Source organism: Falco punctatus, assembly GCF_963210335.1.
Source record: "Falco punctatus genome assembly, chromosome: 4".
NCBI classification, from domain to species: Eukaryota; Metazoa; Chordata; class Aves; order Falconiformes; family Falconidae; genus Falco; species Falco punctatus.
Genome location: NC_137583.1, coordinates 14984137 through 15010911, shown reverse-complemented (window position 1 = coordinate 15010911; position 26775 = coordinate 14984137). Strand labels below are relative to the sequence as shown.

At 39.0% G+C, this 26775-nt stretch overlaps 1 protein-coding gene across 3 annotated transcripts in view; it reads left to right on the top strand.

The window, feature by feature from the left end:
- FHIT (fragile histidine triad diadenosine triphosphatase) overlaps positions 1–26775 on the top strand; it is a 661182-nt gene that overhangs the window by 429041 nt on the left and 205366 nt on the right. The window lies entirely within an intron of this gene.

The window sequence follows — 26775 nt, the reverse complement described above, 5'->3', positions numbered from 1 at the left end:
AGTATTGGGACAATCACTAGTTTCCAGCCAATTTCCAAGAAACACTTCTTGTTCTTGCTCTGAAATAGAATTTGCCCAAAACTTTTTAGATGATGCTATGGTGTACGTGGTAGCTCTCACTGCTTCCAGCCGCTGTTCCATCCTTTTTTCCCAGATAAAGGATAGTCAGTCTGTTCAGGTAAAGAATAGCTTCAAGGTACCATTTAACATTTCCTCCAGCAATTTAAGGCTCCACACACTTAAAATATGCAAAATGTGTAGTGCAGACCTATACAGAGGGAGCTAGATATGGATTTTGACAAACTGTGGCCATTTTACTATGCTTTTGTTAAAGAATCCCTTTCACTCTCTAGAGAGTATGACCTAAAAGTTAATAATAATCCTTCCATTGACTTCAGCTTGTGCCAGATCAATTCCTGATCACTATCTATATGCTACAGAAAAATCCGATTGAGTTTAGTGATGGGTTTTAATTTCAGTATCAATATTTTTCTTGAAACCTACAAATAAACGGTATTTGAAAGTGGGAAATGAAATCCCTAAAATACATCCTCCAAAAAAGTCCGTTATTAGTATCATCTATCTTTCGGTAATAATAGTGACTCAGAAGTCAGGATATACTGAAGATTAGTAGGCCCAAGACAACCTTGAATAATGTGTTAGTTCTATTCAGAGTGGTTATTGAATGCAAGCTGACAGAAAGTCAAGTTAAAATTTGCCGTACATGATTGCCAATGTTTTCTTTTGCTTTCAAAAAGTTTACCTTTCTCTTGGAAGTTGAAATCAATTGAAGTTGTTTCATTGAATTTGGATGATAATTCCTCTTTTAAAAGTAGTTCCTTGAGGAGAATTTGGGTAAATAACTGTTAAGTATCTAGAAAAAAGATTTCTGTAAATTATAATGTACATGCCGAGTGTTGGTAGTTGTCAGTAAGCACTGTCTTTCTGACTGATTACCTATGCTGTGTATAGTTGAATCATTGAACTATTAAAACATATCAAACACCAAAAGCATGAGCTTGGTTCTAAAAAAAATTATGTAATTTACATAGTGCACAAAGTTATTTTAAAAGCACATACCAAAGTAGCAAAGTGGAGTTAGGAAATTCTTAAATTAAGGTTGCATGTGCAATTGGCTGGAAAAGACTTCCTCTTCTTCACTACTTGGATCCAAATGCAGAATGGAAGCAATGGAGAGTGTGGGGAGTCCCATTTTCCTTCCATTTGGATGCAAACCTTTCATGGCCCATTGTGGTGGGGTGTTGCTGCTGAACAGGATGACCCACACAAAGAGGTTGCTCTTGCAGAGTTTGTAGTAGATGAAGCCACAAAATTCCAGGAAGTGCCTACTGTAACGAGCATCAAGGAACAGACTAGACAACATTATTTCTGTTAATTTTGTTGCTTAATATGCTACTGGGAGAAACTGGTCTGTTATATGAATAAGCATTGCATTAAAATGGTATAGCATGACATAAATGACCACAGCTAGGATTTTAAAGAAGTTCAAGTTAGCTGAATTTGAGCAGACATCTGTATGGATGGCAAAAGAAAGGTCCTGGGCAATACTGAAGATGAGGGGTAAATGGAGTTAACAAAGATTTCTTGGAATCTTCAAATTTGTGAAAAAAAAAAACCCAAAACAATTCCAAGTAATTTTCCTTAGCTTGTTCCTCAGAAAGACCTTCACCATTATGGCCAAAAAACTTTAAAAAACAACTAACAAAAATCTCAAGACATACAAATTAGAAAATATCAGTCCAAATTAATAAAACTTGTTGACATTACAAAGTAACTGCAAACAATATGGAAAGTGACATTAATAAGAGGAGATGTTCCCAGCTAGAGGTGCCTTAACATTACAGTCTACTTTCTGACCTGACAGCAGGTATCCAGTCCGTGACAATAGATGTGTGATGGAAACAGTGGTATAAAGATTTTTATGACATCAGTCCTGAGGAATGTTTTGTACTGCAGCCCTTAAAAAATGCACATTTGCACAACTGGAGTAGAGGCATGGTGTAACAGGGTAGTACGGGGATAGACAAGAGTTGTCAGCCACCATTGCAGCCAGAATCTTCATACTATGAAACTGTGGGTACAGACAATGACTGTGTGGAGAAAAGAGACAGCAAATTCAGGAAAGTCCATAGCTCCTATGTAGGCACAAGGTTGAGTTTCATAGAGTGTGTAGGAAGGAAGGAAAGAAAATGGTGGGACTGCATGTTCCTAGTGCAGGCTGGGTGCTCTATCAAAGAATTAGATGTACTGATTTGGTCTTTCTTCATACCATTTCCCTCGCAGGGAAAGTTCTAGGGTGCATGTTGCAACGCTATCTGTTGTGTACTGGGCTGATGTGACTCCAGGCTTGTGGACTTGAAATGCTCTTGGGGCTCCTTTCTTTGGAAGACTTGAAAAGCAGTGTTTCCCCAGGACCCACATGCAAGCAAGCCAGGGCTCTTTGCAAAGAATATATATATGTTGCTTTTCAGGCTCCAGATTTCTTCAAACGTTCATAGCCATGTCAGTTACTGCTTTTAAGAAGTTATTCAATCCATCCTTTTCAAAGAGTTTCTATTGCAAAGGTCTCTATTAGAGGTGACAAACATTTTCACTTGGTAAAAATGCAACAGAAACTGTTATGAGCAGGGCAAACTGAATTCTGAATTGTGATAACATGAACTATACTGGATGCTGTTGTGCATTTGTCATGACATTTTTGTGATGTTCTGTTTTTCTCAGCAATAGCTAGACTTAGTGCTACACTGAGGAGTGCAGAGAAAGACAAATGCCTGTGTTGAAGATGGTAGGGCGAAGTATGTAATGAGTGCTGCTTGGGAAAAAAAAGGGGCAAAAATAAATTACTTTTCTGAAAAAAATATGAATATTTGCATTATTGTGCAGAAAATGGCAGTGCTAAGGTGATATTTTACTCGTCACCTAAGAGAAAATTTATTATATTACAGCTGGAACTTCCCAGTCACTCCAAGTAGAGTGCTGCTACGTGAACATACCGTATCATCATTACCTACACAGTTTAGGCCCAATTAATATCAAAGTTTGCACTTCCGTGTTTACAACCTTGGGTATATCAGAACTTGTTAATATGGGTCTTTGGTGAATGACACAACAAATAGCTTCTTTAGCAGCTTGTATAGCCGGTCTGTATTTACTGTCTGAATTTTCAGTATTTGATTCAAAGTATTTTGATAGATTTAACTGATAACTCAGCCTGCAAATGCTCTTCACTGAAAAGACAAATTCCCTTTAACTTCTCAGTTAGCAGTACCAGCAACAGCTTGCTATCCTTCTGTACTTCAGGAAAGTAAAATAAATTACATATAATTTTTTTTGAGCTGAAGTTTTCCTTGATCTGTGTGAATTTAGAGTTATTTTGTGAAATGACAAAGTTGAACCAGAAAATACTGGTTCGTTTAGCTGAGTGCATTTGTGCTGAAACCTTCCTGGTTCAATGAACTTATCTGCATGTGCAGTGACACTGGAACTGTCTGATCTGGCTGAAAAAAATGTTAACATTGCTTTCCCAACTGCTGCTGCCTGTAAGCCATAACTTTACTTTTTGCCAGCTCCAGTGCAGATCAGAATCACATAGAATCACAGAATAATTCCGGTTGTAAGGGGCTTCACATCTTCAATGGGATCCTCAATTTGTCTAAGCTTCAATGAGAGCTCTTCTCTTTCTAGACTGCAGAGATCCAGGAGTTGAAGGAAAGAATGTTTTTCATTTGTCCTGCTGTTCATGGCATGAATTGGGGATTTGTGGGTTTTCTTTTGTCTTCACCCAAGAATTGTGAGTATAAGTGATGAAGGGAATGAAAGACTTGTGACACCCCACAGGAACAGGAGATAACAGGGTTCCTGAAGAAGGAGGCAGTACACGTGTACCCAGAGATGAGTGGGAGTCAAGGACTGAGAGATCCTGGGATGGGCTGGAAGGTGGTTTGTGTTGAGGAATGAACATTGTCATTGGCACAGGGGAGAGAATAAGAAACCCTTCCTGGTGGTTGAGAGAAATGTGAAGCTGAAACATTCCTTGGAAGGAGAAGAGGAAGACAACTGAAAAGGCAGAAGGGATACGAGGGTGTTAGGGACATGGTGAGCTACCTCTGTCCTGGGAAGGAGCAGAGAAGGAGGGACAAGCCATTCCTCAGTTATGAAGGAGGGGTTGTAGACTTCATGCAGTGTGGGGAAGGAGGAGCTGACTAGTTAGATCAGCATGGTGCAATGGATGGAAGCACAGAGGAAGCTCTGGGCTGAGTGAACTCATTCTATGGAGCTAAGACTCACTGCTATCCCATATTTCTTATGATAACTTTACTAATAATGCCAACCCCTTGATACTGTCAGGTAAACCCTAATATACCATATTCATTATATTGAATTTAGATCTTTGAATCTGAATTCATGAGTGTATTACTTCCTAAATCCAAAGCTGGTGTCTTATTTTGCTTGAATAGTACATAAGACGTTTTTGCATAATGTAGCTTTCTTGTTCCAAGCTTTCAGCTAAATGCTGCAAAATAATGACAACAAGAAAAGAGTTTCTGCAAAGAAGCAGAAGTATTTTATGACAAAAGCAGCGTTTTGAGTAACATTCTAGAAGAGCAAAGACACTTTTTTCCCCCTTGTCACTCTCATTTAGGCTCTGAGAGACTTTTTTGTACCGTGTCTTACTGTTGGAATACCTGTCTCCAAACAGCTTTCTGTAGTGGAAAATCCAATTTAATCTCAAACAGTTTTATCAGTTCTGCACTACTTTTTTCTCCTATTGGAAAATAAAATAAAAAGATCATATGTCAACTTGACTACAAGGTGTAAAGCTTCTGAGCTTGCATTAATAAATTCATGCATCAATTATATGTTTGCACATTAATATATGTGTAGCTGAAGGCAGCCTCTTTGTAGGCTAAGGTTTATTTATGCTGCATAGAACATATTATTCCAATTTCTAGCATTCTTGAAAGGCAGATTTTTTTCCAGAGATTGTCCAGCTTTCAGGTCTTCATGAGATGAAACTTAATTTCTTTTTTAGGGATAAGCAACCTGAGAAATTAAATAAAATGTCTGCCTGGTAATGCTGCATGCATTTATTTACTTTAATTCAAATGTTAACTCATTTTTTCACTGTGTGCTCCAGCTGATGGAGAGGGGTTGCATATGCTCACTCATGCTGTGCTTTCTACAAACTAGGGTGGGGTTGGAGAGCCCAAAGGCAAAGGAAGGACTTGTAGAAACCTTTTGGTTTAGCCCTGCAATTCAGAATATATTTAAACGGGGGGATCTGAAAATTGCTTCCTCCTGCTTCTTTTTGAGTTGAAGACACAAACACACCTGCCAAGGCTCTTGCACACATGTGCAGCCATCCCCAGGGCTCTGCTTGTGCTTAATTGCCCTGACCAGCGTCACCTGGGACCTCTACCAACACCCCCTCAGCTTGTTGCTCTGAGGACTCCATTTTGATCTCAGCCCTGAGCCATGCTGTGTGTGCCTGTCTCTGGCTTTGAAAGGGTTCTGGATGATCACTTGCTGTTTCCAGGATAGCTGATGGACTCTTGGAGGGACCTGTGTCCTGGGTGCTGTGGGGCTGTGTGAGGGTGAGGTCTCTGGAGGGGCCCTCACTTCACCCTCACAGTTGAACGGCTGCTCCTTGCTGGTTATACTGGCCTCACGCCAGTGACTTGCCTGTGGTACCTTACTACCTTCAAGCACATCGCGTCAGCTCCAAATTTCATATCCTTCTCAGCATCCTGGGTCAGGTATGTCTGTCGGCTTTGCAGGTTTCTGTGCAGCTACGCTTGCCCCTGTGTGCTGGGGCGGTGCTGCAGAAGGCTGGAGGGGCTGCCTGGAGGAAAACCCCTTTGTGGCTGCTCGTGGGCTGGTTTGGGGGCAGCTGTGGCACCTCTAGGGCTGGGAGGTTGGTTCTCATCAGGGTGAGTTTAAGAAGGAAGGATAGGCTGGTAACGCAGCCGTGTAGTCATACTCATAGGAGGGAGAGCTTACCTTGCTATGAAATAATGCCCATAGCTAAAAAGCTTTTGGCATTGTAAATGATCACATCTTTCATTTCAAGGTATTTTCTCTTTCCTTCGGGCAGCGTTGTACAGCTCTATTCCTCAAAAAGTGATGCTAGTTAATACTGCATCAAACACTTGAAAATAGCGCTAATGCAGCTTTAAGAATGAAAAGTACCCCAAAGTCAGGAAATACCAAGGGCCTCGCTGCTTCTGGAGCTGTTCACTTTGCTATCCTGTATGTTCTTACATATTTTATGATGTATTGAGGTAGCACGCTGCTAACATGCTTGATAAGACTGTGAAGGAAAGAAAAGGGAACAAAGAAAAGCATGCGAGGCTTTGGTTAAAGTTTTGGAGCTGCTGGAATTTGTCAGTTCTTGTAATAAATCTTGCACCAAGACCAAGTTGTTTTATGTTTTAATCACCTGTTTGGAAGTGGATACAAGGCTTTCTCTGGAGCAGCTGCACAGCCTCGGAGCCAAGGCCAGCAGTGCCCGGGGGCTCCGCTTCCGCAGGCTGTGGGGCTGGCATGGCCATGGCGGGAAGCGGCCGCTGTGGGGGAACACAGGCCCTGCCCAAAGCTCTGGTGAGTGTGAGAGGAATGAGCCCCGAGAAAAGAACTAAGAAAATTTTCAGTCCCAATAGTGAGTGTCAGAAGGGGCCTGAAGCATGAGATTGATATTTTTTTTTGTCAGTTTTGCCGCTGGTGCCTGCCTGTTAATACAGAAACTACCAGTGGCCTGTGCTGGTGTTCCCTCACTGGGCTTCCCCATTAGCAGGCTGAGCCGAGAGCAGGAGCAACAGAACCTGACCTAAATAGTAGTCAAAAATGCTTAATAAAGTGAGCTTGGGGCCATCCCAGGGATGTGGGAAGCTGGCTGTAGGGTGGATTACAGCCTCTGTGGTCCTAGACGGTGCTGGGTTTCTGTGCTAAGCCCAGCTGCAATGGTGGTGCATGCCTGCAGCTGTAGGAAAAAAACCTCTTACGTAGATTTTTGTGATTTTTTGGTAACCTGGGGCAGGGGATTTTGCTGTGCAGGATAGCGGTGGAATTGTGCATTCAACAATGACACCCCAGTGTCTGGGTTGTGAGGGGCCTTTTCACACAGGAGCCCGGGGCTCACCTGCAAATGGCGCCCTGCGGGTTGCATCTGCGGACTGGGCAAATCCTGTACAGCGGTTGCCAGGAATCGGAGCCTTCAGCTGAGTAAGGGTGTTATGTTATTTTCACTTCGATATTAAACTGACAATTAGTATTCTGTGTGACCATGTCGGCAACACTGGATGTACTGCATTTGCTGAGAGTCCTTGGAAACAACAGTGGTCTTTTAGTTCGTAATCTGAACTACATTTGAGGTAAAGTGATCTTTGCCCGTGATACAAATGTTTATTTCCTGCCTCTACTGTTTGTAAATTTAATTTATAATGATCTGCTGGTGGTTATTATCAAGTATAATGTGCTCCTTTGTAGAAAATAATTAGAATAATGTATTAGGGTTAGTTGTGAGTCTTCTCGATAATGTGCATGTGGGCGTATAGTTAGTCATTGGTTTTGATACAAAGCGAAACAGGAGGTTAAAACAGCAATGCAGATGGTGCAGGCAAAAATACTCAATGAGGATTAGTTGGTTGAATCTTCACATTATTTTTTTTTAAATGCTGCTGTAAAGCATGCTGTGTGTTAGAGATGTGCTTTTACATATCACTCTTGAATGCAGTGCCCGATTTGAGAAATTTGTATACGTGCCTAAGCTGCAGAAAAGGCTATCTGAAATAAGGGCTGGTGATGGATAGATTTGGTGTAGTAACAACCCTGATTTTCACAGCTTTAATGGTAAATCTACTTCATTTATTGCTATAAATACTGTGTATGTTAAATGATCAGTTAGGAGACTTTTAACATGAGAGCACTTTACAGTTCTTTAAAGGTGATCTGAACCCATAAAGTCTTTGAAAAAAAAAAATGGTTTAAGATGTTTTGTATGATTGAAGGGACTAAGCAGAATAGCATTCTGTATGGTCCCTGAGTAACAGTACTGTTTTCATGATGGTAATTGCCCAGTTGCTGGGTGTCGCAGGAATACATTTATTGTCCTTTGACATATATAGAAAAAGTAGAAAGCATCCATTGACGTGGATGATATCATTGTGTTTAGATGTCACATCTGAAAAAGACTGAGTCAAATGAGGGGCCTTAGTTCAAGGAAATGCATTTGTATGTGTCTACAAGTAAATGTATATATGTCAGCTTCCTTTTACTCCTTTGGCCTTCACGGCCAAACTTAGGCTGTGATCCTTCTCCCTTCTCTGCATGGGTAGATTATAGAGACATATTTCACAGGAGCAGATCAGAGGCCCCAGTGGTATATCTTGGTATATTACTGTTAACACAGTAGACCTTATTGCCCTCTTGTTTCCTGTCTCCTGGTAATAAACGTTTACTTGATTGACTGAAATTACACTTAAGTAAAACTTATAGTAACTAATAAAAAAAAAAAAAAAAAACAAATGCAAAACCTCACTGTCAATTGGCACCTATTTTGAGTTTTCCTGAACTCTTTCAAGTAATATATTTATTTAAATAAAGCCATAGTTTCTTCTTCTCTTTCTCTGTTCAAAGGGTTGATATCTTTCTCTTTTAGCCTTATAAACATTTGGTGCATTGGGAAATGTAATACACTTCAGTGTTTAGGAACATCAAAAGAGATGTGTTCGCATCAGTGACCAGCACTGAAAATCAAGTAGTATTTGGGAAAGAATCTGGCATATCCCTTGGTGACTTATCTGGGAAGTGTGAATGGCATTTAATAAAACAGATTTTCTAGCAAACGACAGGCCAGAGCCTTGAAGCAAAATGTACTTCAGCCCTATGTCAATCATTCACTTTCCTCTAGCTCAGTGATTTATCCTATGTAAAAATGTTCTTGAATTTAAAACTGGTCCACACTGCACCAATGGTAACATGTCAAATCCCTCACTGAAGCAATATCATAAAATTTGAAAACCTGAACACTAACCAGAGTTGGGTTACTCATGACTGCATGGCCTACCTGCCTTCCTGCAATTATTGGCAGACATTAAGACTAGTCTTGATGAGATATTACTTTGGATCTTCCTTGAGGAAATAAGGTGGTTGTTTCGGTTTGTGGAGTGGTGGTGGTGTTTGTTTTAAAGAAAAAATATCTAAAACCAAGTAGTCATGCCATGGAAGTTGATGGCAAAGTTTACTTTGACTTAACCTGCCCATAATTTTGCCTGAAGACTTTTGCACAGGAAGGGTAGCTCTGAATTTCAAGTCTAGTCTCCTGTATAGTGAAAGATATATCATTAAAGCGAAGGGTTTGTATATCCATAGAAAAGTTCTCTTGGAAAACTAAACATGCCATTTACTGTAGGAAGACAGAAGTTGTGATAATTTCTGCTGTTGTGGTTTGATCTACTTTGGGCATATCTTTCCTTTCTGGGATTCCTTTGAGTGTGGTTCTGTCTCTTTAGCTGTATTCCCATGGAAATGCACAGCCAATCCAGAAACATCTTTTTACCTTTGCTGCTCCCCTGTGCTTACTGGTTTTAGCCCTTGATTTTTAAGTTCATTGCACTTACCGCATTCTCCCTTGTATTATTCCTAGTAACAATAGGCTTGTTGTCTATTATACTTCCAAGCTTAAAATTCTAGTGTAGACAAGATGCTTTTGAATTTTAGTAGGCACTCTGCACTCTAAGAAAGTATTAGTAGTCTGTGTACTGTTTGCTTCAACTAATGACGTTATAATAAAACCATAGTTTACCTTATCTCACCTAATCTTTAACACATTGGATATCTATTAACCAGTGCGTTCCTTTCTCTTTTCTCCAAAAATTGTTGTTCACAGAACATACTGTGAACTACTACATAGCTAAGTGGGAAACCATGCTTCCCATTTTAGCTTTCTTTTTGACATAGCCCTCAATGTAAACATTGTTCTAAACACCTTTTCAGGTTTTAAATCGCACTGCTACTTACATCAGCATGCTCTATCACAGAAAATAACACCTTACTCTTTCAAGATCCTATGTTCTTTTTTACAGATCATATTCATTTTCTGTGGAAAAAGTAATGCATTGCAGAATATTGTGACATAAAGCAAGTTCAGTTGTGTTTTGCAGTTGTTAATTACCCTTACAAGGTGGATAAGAAGTCTTTGGGGAATTCCTTAAAAGAGAAGTGCTTTGCCCTTGGGATGTGTATTACCATATGGAAAGCAGGCTTATGTTCTTAGTTAATTATCTTTGTTGTTTCAGTTCATTTAAAGGAAATGTAATAATTTGTTGGTTGTTAGTACCTGTGTATTTTAAAATGGGAAATTGTTAGAATAATAAAGACCCCAAGGGGTTGCTTACAGTACTCCAGAAAGACATTTTCAATTATTTCTTCGCAAGGCATTAATTTTTCTAAGTGGAACTGACAAAAATATTAAACAAAGGTGATATACGGCATCTTTGGGAAAGTGTGTTTCATTATTATTGCTATTTTTTGTAGGTGGTTCAAAACTTTTCTCCTAATATTCGCATTCCTATTTCTTCTTTCTGCAAGACTGGAATCACACTGAATTTGATAGCTTTGAGCAACAAATATCAAAGCAATAATTGAAAGTGGGTAGGGTGATAGTACTTAGTCTTGTCTCATGGAAATGTGAAGGTCATGGAAATAGGCAAGGGAAAAGCTGAGTATTATAATAAACAAATGGATATGGGTATGATCCTATTGAACAGAGAGCCTGGGATTATTCCACCTGGCTGGTGACAGGATACTGCTTCTGTCATGGTAAAATAGAGTTCTTTGCTTTATAAGGTGTTAGGAGGCTCTTTGTTATTCGGAGGGCAGTGCACATCCTGCAGAGCTGTGTGGGAAGCCAGTGATTTGTTCTAAAAGGCTCACATCTGTGGTCAGGACTGAGGCTACTCTTGTTTTGCTGCTCCTGCTGTAATTATTGCTGCAGAGTTCCATTAACTTTTGGCAATATGTGGAAAAGCTTTAATTTTTATTCTTTAAGGTAAAATTAGGGTAATTTTTTCCTCTCAGTCAAACTAAAATTGTAGTTTATTATTATTTATAATTTGTAGCTTTTGCTAGTCAAGTATTTTTATATAAGCTTATGAAAACAAAGGGTCAAATTGAAGAGGTTGTTCCACTGATTTCAAGTAGTTGCTTTGGATTTACCTCTGTGACTGAAAGCAAGAAGCATCATCTAAATAAAAAAGTGATTATTTCCAAAGCACTCAGAAATTAGTAGGTTTATTGCATTTCATTCTCTAGAATAAAACAAAATCAGCTCTAAGCATTTATCTCCCAAGCATTACCTTAAGAAATCATTATGACTCTCCAAAGCTGAAATCAAGGATGGTTAGGAACCAACTACATAGATCCCAGACTTGTATACCTACTCCAACTGACACTGTGTTGCAATAGAAAGGATAGACCTCATTTAGGAGGAAAGGAATTGAACAGTTGGCATCTGCTGCTTCCATGAATGCTAGGAATCGATGAATAAGATGTTCTGAAATAGAAATAAAGACTGAAGGGGAATTAAAGCACCCCATTCCTTTCCATGTCACTGAACAGGTAGATTGGTGCTGTGCACTCTTTAGTGGTCAGTCAACTCCTCTGTACTGGGTACTGGAAAAACAAACAAACCCTTCTTTCAGCATTCACAGGCATGAGTAAACATGTTCAAATGTGTTCCCAGGGGAGTTTCTTGGAGTTTGCAATGGACTTAATCTAAAAATCCTTACTTAAATTCTCTTTTCAAATTGCAGCAATTTTTTTTTCTCTGCTTGCTACAATTAGCTTGCTACAGACATTGCTTTAAAGTGTAGATCAAAAAAATCACCTAAGAATGTCACCACCTTTGCCAACAAACCAGTCTTGTGTGTATCCTGAGCCAAGCGTGCTGCTTTTGTCACATTTGTACTTGCTTTGTATTCCAGTTAGCCTCACAGAGCTGGGACTGCACAAGTGTAATTGAGGGCAAGATTTGGTCAGGAGAATCTTGTTGCTGCTGCCGCCTCTTCAGTGTGAACCAGAAAGAGCACAGATTGACTTTCATATGCCTGAAGTTTAGTTTGCAGAAAGCTGAGCAAACTTGCTCTGGAAATGCCAGTCACCCTCCAGAGGAGAACTGTTATCTAATTTGGTGAAATGGCCAGTTCTGACAGCATTAACTAGCTTGGGTCAGACAGTGTCTAAAGCCAGCATCTCTTTGCAGTGGCTGTTGCCATTAGGAAACTGTGCCCTGTGCCAAGGCCAGCAATTCTCATTGACCTTTTTGTGGGGAGGCTTTTTTTCAACATTGGTATGGGCCTTGCTTCGTTGGAGCAAGGCTGAGGTGGGGCGGTACAGGTGTTTCACTGTAGATATGGGTAGTAAGGCATCTTTAGTGAAACAAGTTTTACTTGGTGTTTCTCCCCTCTGATTATTTGTCACATCAGGTTACTAATATCATTCAGAAGAGTGCAAATAAATTTGTGGAATGGAGATCATTCTGCTGTCTTTATGAAAATGGATGTGTGTGGTAGTATAGATTACGTTTATGGAAGTTATGTATTTCATGTTCCCAAATCCATGGCTTATCAAACTAAGATTTTGCCAGACTTGTGGGGCAGGCATGTGAACGTTATATCTGAAGATAGACACATCTGTGGTTTTCTTCTGGTCTTTTAATTAAGTGTCTTTGCACACCAAGAAACATACTGGTTTACATTGTGAAGCTGTTGCTTGCATGATTATATTGCTGCTCAATTTTTGTAAAGTCTACTTTTGAAAAATCAATTGAATGTAAAATTATGTCTGTATTAGACATGATTCTCACTTGTCATGAGCTCTGATTTAAGATTGACTGGTGGTCATTTTACAGTGCTTTCCAGATAAGGTGGCAAAAGATAAATATGCCTTCTGAGCTGTTATTTCAAGCACCACAGCTACAAGTGAGAGTGACAGTAGCTTGCAGTTTACGTCACTTAGTACATTCTAGCTTGTGTGTGATAAAACAAGCACAGTCCGAGGTTAAACACTGGCCTGCCTTTCTGACTTGGAGAGAGCAGCCTATCTTGGTGACTAAAGATTAGAAGATCTCAACTTGTCTAAATAGTTATTAGTCATCAGTTTGGTCGTTTTATAATCCTTTCTTCTCAATTAGGAGAATATAAATTTATTTTCAAAAATTATGTGGCCTCTTGTTTAGAAGTTTGTCAGGTGTTTACTTTGACCAAGATGATCTCATTTGATCTGTACTAATGTAACTGGAGAAAATAAGGAAGGAGAAAATGGAAACAGCATGTTCATTTGAATGTGGCCCTAACATAGCAGAATGGAAGATGGGTTGGGTTTACAGCCAGGAATAAAGAAATAGGGATTTTGTTTGCTGTACTATTTCATATTTCTCCCAGGTAACGTAATGGGTTGGTGTGTGCCTCTGGTCAGAAGCCAGTGATATGCTGAATGATGCCCAGGCAGCAGTTACATAGTATAATGCTTCTCCGTAGAAGCTGCCTTCTCCCCAGTATGGCCATAGCTGGTAGGTCTGTCAGGATCATTACTGCTGAAGGAAAATGTAGCAAAGTAGCTTGTTGGAGGTCCAGCTGTGAACAGCTTGGGCTACTGGTTCAGAGTGTGGGAAATTAGTCTGAGGTGAAATGTAGTCCTGGGTAGATACCTAGCAGATAATTGAGCAGATCATTAGCAACTAGATGTGTGACAACTTAAACTTTTCTATAGGCCAGAAATTGTAAATAAGCAGTGTATGATATTTTTTTCTAGCTCTCCCTACAGAGATGAGGTCTCCTTAAAGGTTAAATGACACTTAGTGTTGTTTAGACTGGCATCACCTGGAATCTCTCTGATGTTGGAGGCAGTGGACAGAAGAGAAGGCAATATAGCCTGTCAGCTTTGCCCTCAGTTGAGTTCAAAGAGTGAGATGGAGAAGATGAGTGTCACTCAAAGGCATCTGGCTGCTTATCTGTGTGGACTAGGGGAGCACAAGGGTGTCCTTGCTGTGTGCTCAGCTGCCTCTGACAGCCTGCAGGTTTTCCACTTTAGAGCAAAAAGCATAGTAGCCGCTCCAGGAATTAACAGTTGAGAAGTTGGTTCTTCCCACCCCTCCTTATTTTCTTGGCAGATTGTCTATAGGAGGGGGAGGATTTGGGACAAAAGATTTATCTGAGGTGTTAAGCTGTATCACTGAAAAATGGGCAGGAAAACACCTCAACAAGCTGTGTGAGGAACTCAAAGGCCATTTAGCTGGAAAGAAGCTGCAGGGTGTTCTGAGTGCAGAGTACATAGGAGCTGAAGAAATACAATGAATTAGACTTTAATGAGCATTACACAAATCTTCCTAAAGTATTGATTAACTAGGCATTGGGATTTTTGAACCTTAAATGCCTGCAAAAGCATGCAGGATTTAAAAAACTCGTCACTACTCCACAGAATAAGAATCGGGTTCTGGGTAAAATGACTGAATACGGCAAAGTCTTTGGTACAGCTATTTTGGGCTATAAAGAACCTTTCAGTGCTCAACAATAGCATCGATGTTGGAAGCCCAAGAAGAAAAAAGAACAGAAAAGCCATATATTCTGAAAATCATTTACATGGTGTTTAAGCTTCGCTGGGAGAGAATGAAAAGATCCAGATAAAACATGGTGCTGCACAAGAAAGCCTTTCTCTCATTTACATCTTCACCTCCTATTTTGAGAGATGTTTTAGAAGCTAGGACCATGAGAAGAAAGAGACATAATTAACGATATGCATGCCTAGCGTTTTCATATCTCAGTACTTCACGTTCTTGGGGCTCTGATGATTTTCATAGGCTTGTAGTACTTTCCCAGTCGTGCAAATGTGCTCAAATCAACGGTGCTCATGTCTGGTGATGAGTGGGTGTGTAAAGATGTTAAGGTAGTCCCACTGAAGAGACATCAGGAGAAAGCATTTTTAAGGTCATAAATTTAGTTCCAGCCACTAAATGATTTTGGTTGTTTTTACAAGACTTTAAGAATTAAGACAAAGGAGATTGATTATTATTATTTATTATTTGATATTTGTTATTTATTATTATAAGATTATTTAAAGTAAATTTATTAATTTTGAAGTTCAGAAATTCATATAAAGTTATAGATACATATATATATGCATGCCACACACCAGGAAGTAGGAAGCATCTACAGTGGATGTAAAAGAACCGAGTGCTAATTAAGAAGTCTATGACAACTTGGCCAGAGAAGACTAGCATCAAAGATAGATCAATGTTTTTTGAATTTCCAAACACTATAATGAACAAGTCTTTTTCTGCTTCAAATATTCACATGACACCTGTTACATTTAGAAATGTTCAAAGAGATGGAATGAGACCGAAGTCAAAAGGATACAATTCTGAAATAAAATATTCCCATCATATGAAGAAAAGGAAGAAAGGAAAAAGAAAAAAAAAAAAACACCAAACACCAAACAACCACATAACATGAAAGAAGATTGAATCAGCAACAATAAAACTCTGAAGAAAGTGAAGTAAAATCAGCAGAAGGTGAACCCATACCTGACGGATGGATCTGTCCAGTGAAACACTGCAAGGCTTGCAAAACATGCTTAGTTTAACAAAGAGATGCTGGTACAAGGATAATGACTTGGGATTGGCCCAACACTGGAACTAATGATGCTGGGATAAAGTGTGCTTGAAGCCACAGTTTGCATGGTTAGTATCTTTTTGATCTTTATATAAGCATTGAATTGCCATTTAGAGCAAATATTGTGTTTGTGTTTACAACTCCTGTACACTTAGGAAAATCTCATTGCTGGTTGAATGTCGTTGATCTGCTATTTCACCATTGATTAACTTGGCCCAAGATGTATATGTGCCTGATTAAAATTGTAAGATAAGTAATCATGAGAAAATATAATCTTGATTAATCGCAAACTAAGCAAAAGCAATTAAAGATTTCTTTTTTTCTTAATTCTGTCTCCTCAGCACTTCACTGAATATTCAGGGCTTTACTGTTAGTTTATTCACCTGTAAGAAACTGCACAAAATGAGAATCACTGGATTGTCCAACAAAGCATTAGCAAAACATGTCCATGCTTCTGTGCGACTTGCAAATGTCTTTTTCTGGTGTGATTTGCTAGGAAGGAGAGTATGAAAGGGATAGTGTTGCTAATGTTGGAGTATATTTGCAATTAACAGTTTTCACGTCTAACTTACATTCTATCTTTCCATGACATTTATTCACCTGCAGAAGACACTTTTTCACTTGTATATTCTAACAGGAATGTTATCTTTTAATTGTAAATAAGCAGAAGTGAATTACTAGCAGTACAGAAACTCACTGCAGCGAACAAAAAAGGATATATATATATATATTCAAAAAGTTTCACTTAACAATGCTTCTTCATCTCTGTACTAGACCTCCTGTGTTTCAGCCATGCTCACTTTCTCCTGGGAGCTTTTGAAACTGTTGTCAGTCTGTAAAATTAGAAAGAAGAATGAGTTAAAACTTATGCAAATGCTAAAATTTTCCTATTACAAATCATCTCTGCCTCAGTGGATTATCTACATATCCATCCGTTGCCAAATATTCAGAAACCTTTTCATCCTGTCACACTTTTATTCTCATACCTCTTTAGTGCATTTAACAACTGGGAAGTTTGCCTGAATAGTGCTGCATAAGAGTAAGTAAATTCTCACAGAACAGATGGAGAAAAGGTGAAGTATAACACTGTCTGAGATGTATGTAATGTTGATGTGCAGATTCAGTTCCTACCCAAATAAACAAATGGCTGAATTGAGGTAGTGAATGGGATATTTTAGCAGATGATTAGATTATTATAATATTCAAAGAATAAACACTCCTACTCTTCTGCATGTTTGAGTCTGTCACATTTCACTTAGGATGATATTTGGGAGGATGTATGTATAGGAACATACAAGTTATTGAAGGCCAGATTCTGCAACAGGCTCCAGGATTAGGCCTGCAATTTATTAGAATAAGACAAAGCCTTTCCTTTAGAAATGTAAATTGTTTCATAAGAAGAGGTAACAGAGCAGCTCAGCAATCCTTTTCCATTAAGTACAAGTCTGGATTAGTTATAGCATATGACAGAGTGTAGAAACAAGTAAAACTCTGTAGAGGTGGGAAATTAAAACATCAGACCTTTGCTGGAGTCTATTTATGAGGATGATTTCTGAGCAAGAACAACATAGGCCAGAACAGTAAACCTTCCAGTAAACCATACTGCTGGGACTTGGCCTGCCAATATTTTAACAAGGACTAGACTATCACAATAGTGTGAATAAATAAATAAATATCCTGTTAGGACTGCATCTCAGGGGAGTGAAACAGTGAGGTGGTGACGTATTGATTCAATTATTTTGCTAATTAAACAAAAATTATTGCAGATAACTGCAGGCAAGGAAAGAGGCAGCAGAAGTGCCCTCTGTGGAAAATGGTGACACTTTGCACGATACAGATGTTGAATGTCCCGAGGGTGCTACATGACATTCATTCAGTCTCATCTGTGTCTGTTCCACGTGTGGGTGAAATTCTTGGGGCAGGGTAGGGTACAAGACATTTTGTTTGCTCATAACTCATAGCAAAATAACCATGAATTTACAGGAGTATTTTTCAGAAGTCTTTGTGGCCAAGATTGCTAAGCAGAAACATTACTATGACACAGAACTTGTCATGAGTACACAGTTAATTTGGATGGCAGTTCTTTCAGATATACACTCAGAAAATGTCTGCCAGGACTTTATTCACCAAGAAATACTTGTCACTCATTTAAGATGACTCATTTGTTAAACGTGTATTTTAATCTGCTAGGGTATTTAAAGCAGTAGTACATTCTAGATGATCAGGCAATTAATCGTCCTTTCTCACAGTATGTTTGATTTTATATAAAGAAATGTTGTTAACAGTGTAACAAAATTCAGTTTCTGTTGCTCAGCATTTGAGTGGAGTGTAACGTTTGAGTTGTGTAGACATTCTAATTTAGGACTGCACGTTTCTGTCCAAGGAACCTATCTATACATACCAAGTACCGAAACATACTTTTTGAATGGGGTTAAAGTGTGTTTTCAGCAAACCTCGGTGGGTTTGTTACATCACCTGAGCATAGGTATTTTTGTGCAGAGACTTGATTCAAAGCCCATTGGTTAGTAAAAAGTTATTCTGTCCGAGTGTGGGGCGAGATGTATGTGTATAGAGAAGTGATCCTTGTCTGTGCATCAAAGAGGTACAAGCAGGTCCTTGTGTGATGTGAATTAGCAAGTCTTGTCCCTTTTCACAATCAGATATGCTGTTGCTGTTGTCTTTTAACTAGGTAAAAGCAGTACCTGGCATACATGCACAGTGCAAACATCAGTCTGTGGGCATGTGGAATTGCTACAAAAGGAGAAGACATTTTCTACTTGTTTTCAATTCTCTCTTACAGTGACATGCTTGAGGCATATTTATTTTTTTTCTACATGTAAGGTGTGCATTTTCTGTACTGGTGGCAAACAGCGTGGCAGCTTTGCCATAATGTGCCTGATTTGTCTTAGGACATAGTAGTTATTTTCTTATCAAAAGATAATTCATGTGTATTATTAAGACAATGGATTTGACTTTTCAATGAGTTTATGTCTTTAAGATTAGTTTTCAGAGAATGAGTCAGCCATATGTTAAATCAAATTTAACATCCATTATGAAACACTGAATCATACTTTATATCTCTGTAATGATAATAAATTATCATCTCTCCCATGTTCCCCTCGTTTGTACTACTACTCATCAATCTTGCTAATATCACAAAGATTTATTAAATGAATAATCTTCAAACTATAGCTATTCTAATATTAATAGCTCCATTTTATGTTGTTTCTCTTACGATAATTCCATTTGTGTTTAAGCATGCTGACTTTAAAAGTAATAATCCTTTTTATAGTGAAATTTAATGAATAGAAAACCAGTAAATCAATAATAAAGTCCTCCTTAATGAGATTTTTTAATTATACCAATACATTACAAAATACAGTAAAATTCTGAATGCCCTTCGTGTGTAGGAAAATCACAGAAGTAACAAACTACAGAATAAAAGCTGAGTTAGTTCTTAGAGGGAAGAGATATTGAGATACCATTGTGAATAAGTGCAGCTGAATAAATAAATTCATACTATGTCTAAGAGTATCCCAAGACTGTAGTGTGATGCTCGGTGAGTTATGACTCAACTCACTTTAATGTAAACCCTCTATGTTAAAGATACATGCTGGATGTTTTGGCTCTCATGATTGCATTAACATAGAAATCCTTGTTACATTGGGTTCATATTTGGCCTGTCTTAATTTTTCTTCTCCAAGAGTGTTTAATATTGTTTTGCTATATTTCTATGCAGACTGAAAGTAACTGTACAGTGACTTTGTAACTGTATTGCCAGGAGATGAGTGTGGAGCCGGAGCAGGTTTGCACAACAGCTGAGTCTCAAGCCATCTAACTCAAGGGTCTCCTGTGAACACCTTCTCTGTGGCTTCCTTCAGTAGGGAGCGATAGCTGCAGCCCTCTGCTAATAGAGAAAATTATCTGCTCTGTATTTTAACCTCACAGCTAAGTAATGTTTTAAGCTGTTGTGTGATTAGTAGTTTCTCACTTTACATAAGTTTGGTTTAATGTCAAAATGGTAATTTATTATTTTTTTAAATAAACAGTTCTGGTTCCAAACTAGAGAGCTGGGGTTCACCCAGGTGAATTAGGTGATGTCCAGGTGACCTGCAGCATTTTTCTTTTGACAAAATAAATAGATCTAGGTAAATGAAGAGTGGGTCTATTGGTTAAATTTGACAGGAAAGTCCCTAGTCTCTGGGACAGTGTGAGGGCAAATCTGCTTTCCCCGTGGATGTCTGTTGTGCAGAGCGCCACACAGCACTCAACAAATCCTGGACCTCTGTCTGCCCTGTCATTAGTAACCAAATAACACCCGGAGGGGCAAAGTCTATTTCTTGGGTATGCTGCTGGTGCAGGTGTGAAGACCTAGTATTAGAGTTGGGGTTGGGAGACCAGAAGTGTATTTTACTGTCCTGCCTGAGGTTCTTGTTAAGCTCTCAGCATGGGTGAAAGGGTCTGTGCTCGCTGGCAGCTACTTATTCCTCCAGCTTCAATATTTTTGCTGTGTTGCAGTTTCTGAAGCAGCTGATCTGGAGGGCCTGTGAACAATGTGTCTCGATAATCCAGCTGAGATGTAATGAAAGCATGAATGAAAGCCTAGCACCCTCCTGAGACAGCCTTGGTTGTAGCCTTACTTACTATCCTCTGCAGATGTAGAAGTTTTTGTCATGTAGCTAAACTGAGAATCAAAAGATGGGCTGATATCCAAGATGACCTCGAGGTCATGAACCTTCAAACCAGACACACTAAAACTTCCTTTAAAAGGCACCACAAAGGATGAAGTGTAATTCAAAAGGTATCAGGCACCAGCCAAAATAAGCTCATCATTCTTTAAATCTAATTGCAGGGCATGTTTTCCTGATACCCGCAGCTAATGGTCATTTAGGTGTCTCGTCATACAGGAAATTACTTCCCTTGAGTCACCTGTTATAGGAAAATAAACTGTGGCCTTATCAGTATAACAATAGTTTCAAATTATACTTTTCAGTCATAGTTCCTAATAAAATGCTAGAAGCACACAGCAGACACTTGTGAATTTAGGTCTGAGAGTCTCCGTAGCATATTTCTGCAGGGAAAAAAAAACAACCTCAAAACATCTTATTCTGCCTGTGTCAGTGAAAACACCAGGAAGGCAGTGTGCAATAGGGTAGTGCTGTAGTGCGTGAAGATAGAAAGGAGCAGTAACAAACTAGTCAGAGGCCTCAAGACCAAGATTCAATTCCCTGATCAGACAATAGACTATATATGTCTTAAAGCCTATGCCACTGTATACTTTTGCTTTTCTTTTTTAATTCAGATTTTAATGAGCAAGTAACACCAAGTACAGTGTGGCTGTTATCATGGCTGGAGTCTTCCAGTTATACTATTGTATAAATTATAAAAAGAATTCTCTATGTGTTAATCTTGTTCTTTTAGCTTTATGTACTCTCCAGATAAAAATGTCTTCGTAAAGGTAGACATTTTTCCCTTGAAAAGGTTTGTATATTAATTCTACTGTCATTACATAATTTTATTCTGAGTGTTAACTGATGAACTAAATTCCCAAGAACTGGGACAATGAGATTATCGTATCATAGCATTAAATGGTGTGAGTTCTTGTTTTGCGGGGTTTTTTTAAGCAAAATCTAATGGAGCAGTTTGTGTATAGCTTACCTTATAACAAACATAGCAAACAGACTGCCCATTTCTAAAAGCTGAAAAGCTGCTTCCTTCTTACCAAAAGGAATTTAGGAGCATATAAGGTCCCTTGAGCTGTTGCACTGTATACCCAAGCATTAAAGCTTCTCACTTGCCATTCCACTAGTCTCCCAAGTTTCTCTAACTTCCTGAAATCAGACATTTTAGATGACTTTGGCCTCTAGGGCTCTCTCATTTTAAGAAATAATCTTCCCCTTCTGGTCCTCAGAACTACCTACTGGAAATCTCATCATCCATTTAGTTCAGCATGTATTAAAAACTGGCAATTAATTGTCTGCAGTTATAATCCAGTGAGTCTGTGCAATTAACATCTGGGATTCAGCACATACTTTTGCTGACTTTTTAATTTAAGGACTTGGAGACAGTAGATCCCCTCTAGGAGAGGTGAAACAAGCAAAATCTAACCTATACTTGGAATTCTTAATCAGTTTCCTGTTTTAGAACCTATCCCATTACTCACTGGCTCTCTAGTACCTTGTTACTTCTGAGCAACCATGGCTGTTGCTCATTTTTAAATGCTTATGGCATTTTAACATGTGGCAGCAAACTTGTTTTAGACCACTTGAGCTGCAGTGGTCTAGTGGAGACAAAGAATGTGGAAATGGGGATTTCTAGGCTCTGTTCTCAGCTTCTTTCAATAGCCAGCGGGTGATATTGGTGCTTTTGTCCTTTTGTGAAATAATCTGAATGCTATTTGTGTCCCTGGTGTGACAGATATAATTAATAAACAAACTTATCCTGAAGACCTGTTAAAAGATACTATGAAGATGAAAAAAACCACAAACCTGACTACTAAAGCTATAAAAGCCTTTCTTCAAACCTGCTCATAGAGCTTAGTCACATATACATTTAGCATTATAGCAATTTCCTGTTAAACAGAAAGAAAAGGGGGAAAAAAAAAAGAACGAAAAAAAGGAAGAAAAAACCAAGATTTTGCCCGTGGGTAGTGTTCCATCCTGGAGAATGAGGGAACTTTATTTCTAGTGAACAATAGTGGAAATTTTACCTGATTATTTATTTCATAATAGAAGAGAAAATTATATAGGTAACTCCCTTCCTGAAAGGACTGCTCTAGAAATCACTGTAAATGCCTGAGCAGTCAAGTACTCAGCCATACCTTATCCTGCTAACATATAATCCTGTCCCTTCACATCTTTGAAAGGCAAGAGCACTGCTCAGAACACGGTCCTATTTTTGTATTGTATAAATGCATAAATACATTTAATGCATTGAAGTAAAAGTGGACATTTGTTCTTCATTCACTGCGTGCCTAGATGCAAATTGCACCTGTGATACTTAAAATCCTGCTGACTTTCCCACAATGCTCACAATTCGTAAATCCCTTATTATTCAGCTGCAGTGAAATGCAGTGGCAACAAAGTGTCATTTACAAAATGATGCAGCTAGGTTCTCTTAGGAACAGTCACTGATGACGATTCAGGTTTCTCGGGTTAAGGTCTTAACAGTTTATTAATTTACCAGTGTAATGTGTCTTTCTTTTGGGAAAGAAGTTGTTTAATTTCAGTTGTGTATTTGTAGAGAAGCACAGATTACTGATTGGCATAAAATACACTCCCCACCACCACCACCTTGGCTATGTCTCTCTTGCACTGTTTCTTACATACTACATCTGTTTTTCTGCAGGATTTAGCATTGAGGATGGACTCAAGGCAAACTATTTGCAAGGGTGAGAACTGGCAAGTTGCTGTATTTCAGTATGGTTTCTTTCTCTTGCCTGAAATATTCCTGAGCACTGTGGGAAGACCTTGTCAGAATATGTAAAGGCATAATTCAGTCAGCCTTCACGTTTTATGTGTATGTGCCACAGAATGGAATATATAAAAAAAATAATCTAGAGTTGGGCAACTACTTACAGACATTCAGTGATTTTACAGGAGTGTATCTAGAAGCTAGAATATTGTATAGAAAGTACGGATTAAATATTTAAGGGTTAAGAGACAAACTGTATATTTAGTCTCTCTGCTTGGCTGCAGGCATATGGGTGGTACAAGAGAAGATGAACTCCGGTGGTTTTAACTCTGAGGTTTTGTAGTGCAAGGTTTCCCATGACTCATCTACGTGGGCAAAAAGCCAGAGATTCCTTAAATCAGTGTAGAAGGGAGTTGGCTGGAGCTGCAGCGTTGACCGTACTGCAGGTGGGGTCCGGACTCCACTGTGCTCAAAGCCATACCCACTGCTATGGGCTGGGGTTAGGTTGCCCACTGCTGCAGTGACTCTGTATAGAAGACACAACGATGTTAGACAGGTAGTTGATCTCTCAAAGCACCTACCTGTGCAGTCAATTTGTAATTCTTAAGCAGAGCCCTAGAAATAACAGGGAGGGTATATTCAGTACATTAAAATCGTTTGGGCTTCCAGTTAACTGGAGAGCTGCCCTTTCTTGGTCAGAGGAAGTCCTTAGCTCAGGACATGATAATTTCTTTGCAAAAGAGGAGCTCCCTTAAGCTATTATTAAACTGGCCTAGTAGTAGTTATGACTGCCTTCAGGTTTTCAAGAAGCACGAGTTGGCCTCCAAAGCTTACAAAATTATCTTAATATAATAAGAGACTGAGAGGAAAGGACTAACTTTGGATTTATTATTGTTTGTCCTTTGGTTTCTGAATATTTTGGGTGTATTAAGATAAATTTTCAGGCTTTTCTTGTCCATCAGGAAGATTTAAAAATTGTTTTGTGTTTTCAATAAGAGCAGGAATATTCCTGAAAGCCATTGATCCCAGCAACCAAGGAAAAAACTGAACCTGCAACAGTAAGTAGCACTCCAAGAAGGTCAAGTATGAGACTATTCTAGTTTAGCTTCTGACCATGACATTCTTTGAGACATGCTATGATTGGTTCAAAATGGATTTGACCCATGTAACATATATTTGAAAAGTAAGATTGGTGTCAATAAAAACAAAAGCCTTTACAGGGGATTATAGAAATATCTCTATCGGAGACATGTGCTTCTACCAAGAATGTATGGAGAAATAGCATCCTTGTAATGACCCAAAGAATGCTGTCACCTGGCTCATTGCTTGTTCTGTTTTGTCTTTCACCTTTGTATTTTAATTAGCTCTTTTTTCCTTCTCTTGTTGTGACTTAGTTTACATTCCATGGAACATTGGAACATGCATTTTATTTCAATGTTTGTAACAGCATGGTATGCATGCAAATAATACTTTAGTAGACGGTATCTGTTTAGCAGTTGTAGATGTGTGACCCATTTTCTCATCTTAATCTGTTTGGAGCAAATGGATATGTGTAAAATGATTAAGAAAATAGCAACAGAACCATTATCCAATTAGAAAGGCAGAGGTATTTCAAAACCAGAAGCTTAAACTGAAGGACCTAAGGAGTAACAAATGACCCCTGCTCCTTTTGTTGGCCCTATTATGTTACACATTTTTAAATTGTGCTGCATAAAAGAAAACCTGCCTTTTAAGAAAGAACTCAGTGATTGAGTTGTAACACCTTCTGCTTATGCATAGTTACATATTTTAAAGGACTGAGGATGAGGTACAGTTTTTAAAGGCTAGAAAGAGAAGGGCTGGCTGAGCAGTATTTGCCTTGGAATTTAAGACTGAAACCTCCAGATTTATAACTTGCTAAATGCAGCATCTAACCTAGTCCCTTGCTTTAACTATTTACGCAGTAGCAAGGTGATAATATAAGCAGTTTTTCCTCACCCTTTCCCTAGATGTTAGTGTTTGTAAGCCACCTTCAGCATTTACCTCTTTGTTTGGACTAAATAGAGAAACACAGGGAGCTTGAACTGAGGTCAAGAGCAAAGCCCGTCAGCATCCGTTTTCATGATGGGACCAGCATTGAAGGAAGGAAAGTTTAGCTTGTAAAACAAAGTATTTAATGCAGCTTTGAGTCTCTGGAGAGAAAAGTAATGGTTTCCATAGCATCACCAGAAATCCCTGTCACAATATGAAAGAGGATGTTGAACTCTAGGCTCGGGGTTCATCTGGCTTAGCAGTGGGCACAGAGCTAAGGCACTTCAGTCCATAATGCTTTCTCCATAGACAGTGGCCAAAAAGACTCACTTCCACAGTATGAAAGGGCCTCTTAGACTATTGAGGGATGCCGGTGTGAAAAGGCTTCTCTTAGGTGCCTGATTTTAGAGGTGGAAAGGAGCGGGCAGTTTTATGAGCATATAAAAAAAACTCAGATGCAAACGATGCTACGGTGTTTTTGACTTGTGCTCCTGCCACATGGCAGCCTGGCTGTTGAACTCCTTTGCTTCATGGTTTTACTGAAAATGTACCCAGTTAATTTCAGTTGAGCTGTGGTTTCACAATTAGTGGTAGCTTAGTGGTTTCTGCCCTTGATGTCCCCTGTCTCCTGCTGTTAACTCCATGCAACCCATTGTGCTACAGCAGCACAATGTGGTGATCTGGGTAAAGGGACTTCCCTGGTGGACTACAGGCCATCATGTGGATACCCAGCCTCACAAATACAGGCTCAAAATGCTTAAGGGATTTTAAAGCACTTTTTAAAAGGACAACTGTGTGAGCAAAGAGGGGTAGATGAGGAACCTCTCTGTAATGAGAGGTGCAAGTGTGTAAATTGATTTCCAGGGTTAGCTGACAGGCTGGTGGCAGAGCTGACAGCAAATCTTGGTGCCTGGCTGTCATGGCTTCACCCCATCTGGCTGAAACCAGGACGATGGTGAAATCTTTCTTCCTCCAGTAACAGGAATACACAACTTTGTATTTTCATCATCTTTGACATTAGCAGTCTGTATGAATAGTTCTGGTTATTCTCTTTGCTCTTCTGTTCGTGTTCTGCAGAACTTTGAGAATGGATTGGAATATCTTTTCAGTTTAAAGTGACTTGTTCTCTGTAAATCTCTGCTCAAAGGCATGCTGTGAATGCTAGTTAATCTAACATTTCCTTCTGGCTAGTGTGTTTTAATTACAAAATGCAGAGCACTGGAAGATGGTTTAGGATAACTGATTAAAGGGTAATTCTGTGCATTGTAGCTTCCATTAGACAAGCAGCAGGGCACAATTTTGGAGTGTCATAACCTTTTACATTTCATCTGAACTGATCGCTAATGTAGATATAAAAGGTCACATAAGGTTTGACCTCTTGAAATTCTAAATGTAAGAACCAACACCTAAGTGCCTTTGTTCTGAACTTTTTAGTAAAAGATTAGTTTGTGAGGTACCAGTTAGCTCAGTGGTGCTGCATCAGACTGCAGAAGGAATGAGAAGGACAGAGCTAGCACTGTTGGGAACATGAACTGCTGAGGAGCGGGAGGGCTTGAAGATGCACAGAGGACAGCATCAGGTGTAGTTAATTTAAGGACTAAATGCCAGCCTGGAAAACTGCTACAGACAGAAATAGAAATAACTTTTTAGCGGTGCTGCTTTTTCT